Raw genomic sequence first — 7494 nt, 5'->3', positions numbered from 1 at the left:
GTCAAACTGGAAACAAAATGGGAAACAATGTCAAGAAATCGTCTTACAACTGATGTAGATATCACAATATTTTTGTTGCTGTTTTACACTATTAGAAAAACACATGCCTTCCCACTGCTCTCTGAAAGGAACTGAAAAGAGGGACCTGTAAAACTGACCACACACAAGTTTGTTACCACACACGAGTTTGTTGTTCGTACAAAGCGCATCCAAACAAGTCTATGAAAACGGGCATATTTCACCTAACTTCTTCATGAGACAGTAATATCAAGATTACCGCAGCAACGTTAAGCAACTTCAGACCAGAATATAATTTTTAAACTTCACCAGATAGTTATTTCCAACCGGTTTTATGCTTTCGCAATCTCGCCCCGAAGAATTTTATGTTTTGCCAGCCAGTCTGCCTTTGAGACACCAGCAATGCTAAATCTCCCCTTATCTAGTCGGGGATCTTGCAAGAGACACCTACGAGCCCGGCGAGCTCTAAACCAGCTTCATCAAAGCCGCCACGGCAGCTTTAAACAAAGGCCGCCGCGACATGAGACCTCCCAGGCACCCGCAATTAACAAAAACAAAAGGGGGGGATGGGGGGGTGAGGGGAAGCATACGGATTTTGAGAACTAGCCCAGGAGTCCCTTCGCCCCCGTCAGTATGTCACTGGTCCGCAGGGACGGCCAGACTCGGCGGGCTGCGGTGAGGAAGCACGTGGGAAACTAATTAAAATAAATGGAAATCACGCTAGAACTTCAGATATTAACGCCAGCACTGCCAGACCCTCTCGGACTCTCCTCTTTCCGCAGGTCATCCGTCCCCGAAGGCAGCCCCGGTCGCCCCGCAGCTCACCTGGCCCTGCTAAGGCGCGGGGCCGCCGAGCAGCCTAACTCCCTCCGGGCACGGCGAGCGGCCGCCCACGGGCGTGCGAAGAGGTACCCTCCCCCTCCCCGCCGCCGAGGGCTCCCTCCCTCCCTCTCTCCGCGGGGCCGACTCTGCCTGGCGCCCCGGCGAGGGGAGAGAGGGAGCGAAGGAGGGAGGGGGGAGACGAGGCGGGAAGCAGTCGCGCTTCCGCCGGCGGAGAGCGTCGCGTCGCGTCGCGTCGCGTCGCGTCACGGCACGGCACGGCACGGCACGGCACGGCACGGCACGGCACGGCACGGCACGGCACGGCACGGCACGGCACGGCACGGCACGGCACGGCACGGCACGGCACCCTCCCCACACGCTCCCCGCGCAGCACAGGGGCCCTCACCCGCCGCGCCGCGCCCCGCGCCTCCCCGCTACCTCCTGCCTTCTGAGCTCGCCCGGGTCTAGGGCAGCCGCCGCGCACGCGCACACCCGCTGCCGCCGTCACCAACCCGCAAAGCCGTTCCCGGAGTCCCCACGCAGGCGCACGGGCGCCGCAGGGATCCTCCGCGCCCCGCCTTTCCTGCAGGTGCGCATGCGCCTGCCGCTGACAGTCGGCGGGAGGCGGGGCCGCAGGTGGCGACCAGCGCGAGAGGGGCAGGTGGGGGCGGCCGCGCCATGGTGCGCAGGCGAGGCGGGCTGAGCCGGGCGCGGTGCCGGTGAGGGTGCCCTGAGCCCCGCGTTGGGTGGGAGAGGCGGGGGAGTAGCGGCGGAAGCCCCTCTTCTTCGCAGACGGGGGCCCGGCGGCATGTGGAGGCCGCGGGCGAGCGAGACGCTGTGGCGCCTGTGGTATGAGTCCGGTTTCTGGCGTCTTCCCCCGTCTCTTCACCTCCTCCCGCGGAGCTTGGTGACGGCGCAGCGCTGAGCGCGGGGCCGTGGGGGTCGTGAGCTGAAGCGGGCCCCGCGGTGCTGCCGGGCAGGTCGTGCTGGCAGTTTGCCCAATGGAAAGCAGACCTGAAGCGGTTTTATTTTTTTTTTCCCTCTGTGTCAGCTGTTTCCTCCCCCTTCTCTTTGCCCTCTCCATTTTAATGAAACATATATGCCAGAGATGACATAACTGTGTTTCTCTGCAGAAGTTCTCTCCGATGTGCTGATCATTTCTCTTGTCGGGCGGGAACTGGATGACATAGATGTCTATAAGGGCCTTTTTAGAGCCATTTACAGAGGGTTTGATCTTTATTATTTTTTTCAGAATGCCCAAACTGAATGTTTCTAGTGTTCTTGGTAAAGACCACCAATATAAAAGACAGCTGCTAAGGCACTTTACTGAGCAAATAGAGGCTAGTTTAAGTAGATTTTGCCTCCAAGGTTATGAGGAAGTAGTTAGACTTTAAAATGAAAATTTTTAAAATTTTAATTTTTTTTCACCCTATCCATTCAACGTGCTCCAAGTACAGAGCATTTGTACTTGGAGGAAAGCAAGAGGAGAAAACTCAGTGTGAGCTCCTATTAAACCAATGACAGCACCTAGTTTATCTGAAAGAATTGTCTTTAATTCAGTGTCTGTTGAAATGCAGCTCGTGGTTCACAGCTGCACTGTACTTATTTCCTGAGGTGATATGCAACTCAGTGTAATAGACATTTTGTAATGATCTTAAGGTTATTGTGGCAAAGAGCAGACCATTATTATTGAACCTGATGGTGGTTAAAACATTGTAAATGAAAGCTGGCAGTTTCTTCTTTAATACAGAAAACAATGATACCTGGACCAGCACTCTGCTCTGTAAAAAGACTGCTGATTTTCTGAGGAATTCTATTTCTTAATTTCGAGAGAGAAGGGCTGTAGCCCATATAATAATCTCTAATAATCATTTACCTATGAAATGAACAAAAAACCACCAATATTCAATGAAAATTAGTTTCTGAAAAGGTCGTACGTTTAAGGTTTGTCACAGATGCTTCTGTTACCAAATTCCTATTTGTGTTTCTGCACAGGCTGAATGGTAGCAAATACGAGCTGGCTTTTGCGGAGTAGTCGTGGCGATCTCAGTCCAGTTCTCACTAGACCAATGGATGTGTCCTAACTAACTGTAAGCAATTATCACTCCTCTTGGCAAAAATACCAGGCAGCAAAAATGAACAGCTGGTTGGTTATGTGTGTGTGAAATGACTGTAGCAGTTTAAAAAATTAACACAGGTTCACTGCAGTAACCCCTAAGATGAGATGGTTTGTTTTGAGAACATCAAAGCACTTTAACCTAATATGATACAATGAAGTGCATTTCTGGAGCGCTATGAAGGACTGATCTAACTTCTGGTACATGTAATACTCGCATGAGAACATCCAGAGACATAAAATCCCTTTTTACTTATTACTAGGTTACACACACACAATTTTTTCGGGGGGGGAGAGATTACAAAAGTTACTAGTATTTAAATGCCTTGGCGTTTAATACAAAAGTATCCTCCTTTTTCTTTGTCAAGCATATATGTGTAGGATCCACATTGAGCTAGGCCTCAGTGTTAAGCAAAGCAGAAAAGAAAAGCAACCTCGAGATAATTCTTGGTGGTTGTGTCCAGAACATGTTGTGTGCTTCTTTATTGGTGAAGTGGGAGTAGATTAAATGTAAGAATTATTAGGAACTTGCTTTGGTGTTAATTACGGAGTACCTTTGTTCCTGTAAAACAGTAAGAACATGTCATCATACACTTGACTTAAATAGACTGCTTTGTTCAAGAAAACTTAAGCTAACCATGTACCAGTTTAGGGTGTAGTCAGCTGACTGCGTGCTGTTTTTGTCTTTCCAAAATGATGTTACATTAATTTTGAAGGTACTGATGTATTTTGTATGAGTTTGTAATACAGAGTGTCTATTTTTACACTGCAGAAACTCATACTAAAGCATTATGAATTTTTTAAGGATACTTAAAATGAGCAAGCTTGTCCTCTGCTGTTCAGCTTAAGAATTTTGACTGGCAAAAGCAAAAAGGCATCTGCAGTCTTTGAAGTACTGTGTGCACACAGGTCAATTAAATCAAATAGAAAAACATAATTTACCAGTAAGTTTTGTCTGTATGTAATGTTTTCTCCTCACGCTGTGGATGCTATTCTTAAGATATACTAAATAAATGGAAGCAGATTTGAGAGAGAAGTCTCCTTTGTTTGCTGTAAGGATCAAGAATCTGAAGTAATTAGAGTTACATATTGACCTGTTTGTACAAAATAACATCATTTGTTTAGCATTTTCTGAATAACAGAGAGAACTCTCCCTCAAGAAGTGTCTCAAGTCCATCGTGAAAAGAGAGGTCACCTGCTGCAAGTTACTTTCAGTTAGCTTTCCCCCAAGAACTGGTTATCTCATAGCCATTTTTGAAGATTATTCTTCACCTTTTGCCTTGCTTAAAGTACGGCTGATTTTTCAGGAACTTAACATTGCTTTGGATGCTCTTGTTAATGGAAGTAATCACTGTAGGGGGAAAAGGAAAATGGAGATCTGTGAAAATATGCAAATGTTTTCATAAATAGAAAGAAGGTGACCTTCAGCTGGGCCAAATTCTATTTCAGTTCTTGCTGTTCTTTAATGTGCCTGTATATGAAGGAATTTACCACAGGCTATTCCAAATAAGGGCCTGTTTAAAAACAAAACAACCTGAAAAACTGCCCCAATTTGCAGCTTCATAGTACTCAGCTCACAGCTTTGTCCTAATATAAGCTGTTAAAATCTGGTGCACTGATATAACTAAAAATACCTATGGTAGTAGTCAGGATATGAAGAAGTAGCAATGTATTTCCCTCAGTGCACAAATTAAAATATATGCACAAATTCTCTTTTTTTTTTAATTTGTTTAAATTGTAAGTGTGGACCTTCTAGTTTGACTGAAACACACAAGATTCACTCTTGGTTTTGATTTGTTTTTTTCTTTTTATGTTAATATCCTGCATATATAAATTAAATGTGATGTCAGTTGGAAAAAAGTGGCTGACACGGTATGACCCTTTGAAACATGGTGCATCACTTCAGAAATTTGTCCCTTTTGTACTCTGAAAAACAACATCCATTCCTTCCTGCCCCCAGTCCCCAGAACACTTAGATGAAAATGTCCACCAGGATACAAATCTATATGTTCTGAATTACCATGTACAAAAAAAATTGGTGGGTTATTTCATTTGTAGTATGACAAAAGCAAGAATAGCTGAATGAATCACAGATGTGAAGATGAACTGAGTTGCTTTTTTATGCATTGAAATACCGATTTAACAGAGCACAAAAGATCTTCTCCAAGGTGAAAAAGAACAGAGGCTATCTTGGAAAAATACCAAGTGTTCTAATGGTTAGGGAGGAATGCCATATCCAGAGATAAAGAGTCAAAAACAAATTCTCCAGTGCGTATGTGAGGGAGCGATTGCTTTTCACAGTTAAGGAGAGTTGGTAGCTGTGTTTGTTATCTGGAACCGACTAGAAACGTTCAGCACATAGGAGTGCAGGAATAGGCAAGTCCAATTTAACTAGTAAGATTTAATAGGAGTCAGTGAGTAGCCAGGTGATAATCACAAAGCAAGAGGATAGAATCTAATAATGCTTACACATTGCTATCCATTAAAGCATTTTCAAGAGCTTTTTCTTATTCTCCTTGCTTTTCCTGCTCCCAGAGGGGATAACCATTAACTTCTAAAATTATTTGTGATTATTTTAGCTGTATGATCTGATCCTGGAAGTCATATTGTGCAGCTTACATAGTAGTAAATGTTGATTTAACAGACTATAAACATGCCATTGGGAGTGGGGAGCCTATCTTTGTCTGAAAGCTTGTGTCCCTCCATAAACATCGGCAATCTGTTGCTCCATTCATTGCTTGTATTGCCCTGTCAAAAATACTAAATGAACATGATGTGATTTGTGTAAACATATAAGCTGCCTTTTTAACTCATGTTGCTGGACATCTAGACTACCACTGATGTCCTTGCCTTTCCACATTGTGTGTATATTGATGTATTTTTGTTAGTTTTTTCCCAAGTGCTTGGATTGTCCTGTTCAGAAGTATATTCCTATGACAGTTCCCTACGGATACCAAAATCTGAGACTTAATTTTGTGTGGAACCTGTTCTGCTCCACAAGGCAGTATTACAGTTGCTGCTATTTTCAGAGAAGAGTACCTGGCTCCCTGTCAAGCTTTCACTTAATGGCAATGTAATTTGCCATGACCTTGTTTTCAAAACACCACCGATTTATGATTTTCTCTGGCTAAATAAAATGTTAACTGTTCACAGTCATCTTGTGTGCCTGTTAAATATTTTACTTGAGCTGTTGTAAAATTTTGTGAAATCAAAAGACCAATGAACCATTATATTAACTTCATAACATCAGATAAATGTTTAGAATTGTATTCTGTTTAATGTGGTTTTTAAGTATGTCTTTACAAAAGATTCAACAAATAAACTATTCACTTTTGCACACAGTAATGTGTTCGAAACCAAACAAAGCTAGGGCAGATTCCTGCAGTCCTGTATAAGTAAACTGCATCTGAATCGGTGAGAATTATTATGGAAATAAGAGCAGCGGTGGCCTGCTACTGCATTTGTACACCGGAGTCAAGTTTTCTAAAGGTAAACATGTTCTTTTGTAGAAATAAATCCTAAACTTGGAATCACTTTATCTGCTAGGAAAAAAAAAAGATCTAGGTTCAATCAATCAATGACCTTTACCTTGCCATAAACAGATGTTTTGCTAGTAAAAATAGGAGTTCTGCACAGAAAAATCTTTTGGCTGAAATAATTAAGATAAATGCAGCTTTCCCCCCCCAAAGAAAACTTTTACCTTCCGCATTCTTTGTTTACATTAACTTTGAGAAAAGTTAATGGGTTTTAGTAACTGACACCAGTATTTGTATTAGGCAGGTTACTATGACTCGTTTCTTAAATAAAATTACACTTTTTGCCAGTCTTCAGTTAATTGGATTTACTTCTATGTCCTCTTTCTTCAGTAGAGAATTCTCATATTTTTAACTTATTTTTGTCATGTGCCAGGTCAGAGCTGTTTAAAAACATTCTTTTCTTAACTAACTTAAGTAAACTGACCTTGACTTCAGCTTTAAAAAGTTCGAGAGATTTTTATCTACACCCCCCTTATTTGCTCTTTACTTGCCAGAGCCTGCCTGATACTATTTTTGTCTTTGCCTGAGTCATACTTGAGTTTATTCCACATCTTCAGCTTTGCTTTAGACAGAGTTATGCATTTAATATAATTCCATTAATAGAACTTCACAGAAAACTTGTAGCTGTACTGTTTGCTGTTTTAAAGTATTCTCTCTTACTCATCGTCCAATGTGACCACTGTTACGGAACAAGTGAGACGGTTATTACCCGTTGCCAGTGTGCTGATAGATTCCTGCATTCCGATTAGCTGCGTTCTTCTCATTCACGCTAAATGTCTGGAGAAACCTGTAAGGTAGGAGAGGGAGGAATCCCCTTCCAAATACGTGTGTATTTTCTGATCGTAACCCACAGGCTTACAAGTCCTAGGAAGCATAATTGGTGTTGAATTATTTGCTGGAGATAAACCAACTGAGTAATAAAATCAAGGACGACTGGTTATATGTCTTAATCACTCCTATCCATGTTAATATGGTGGGAAGGGGACTTAAGAAAATATAATC

This window comes from Phaethon aethereus, assembly GCF_964289735.1.
Source record: "Phaethon aethereus genome assembly, chromosome: Z".
In the NCBI taxonomy this organism is placed as follows: Eukaryota; Metazoa; Chordata; class Aves; order Phaethontiformes; family Phaethontidae; genus Phaethon; species Phaethon aethereus.
This window is presented reverse-complemented; position numbering follows the sequence as displayed.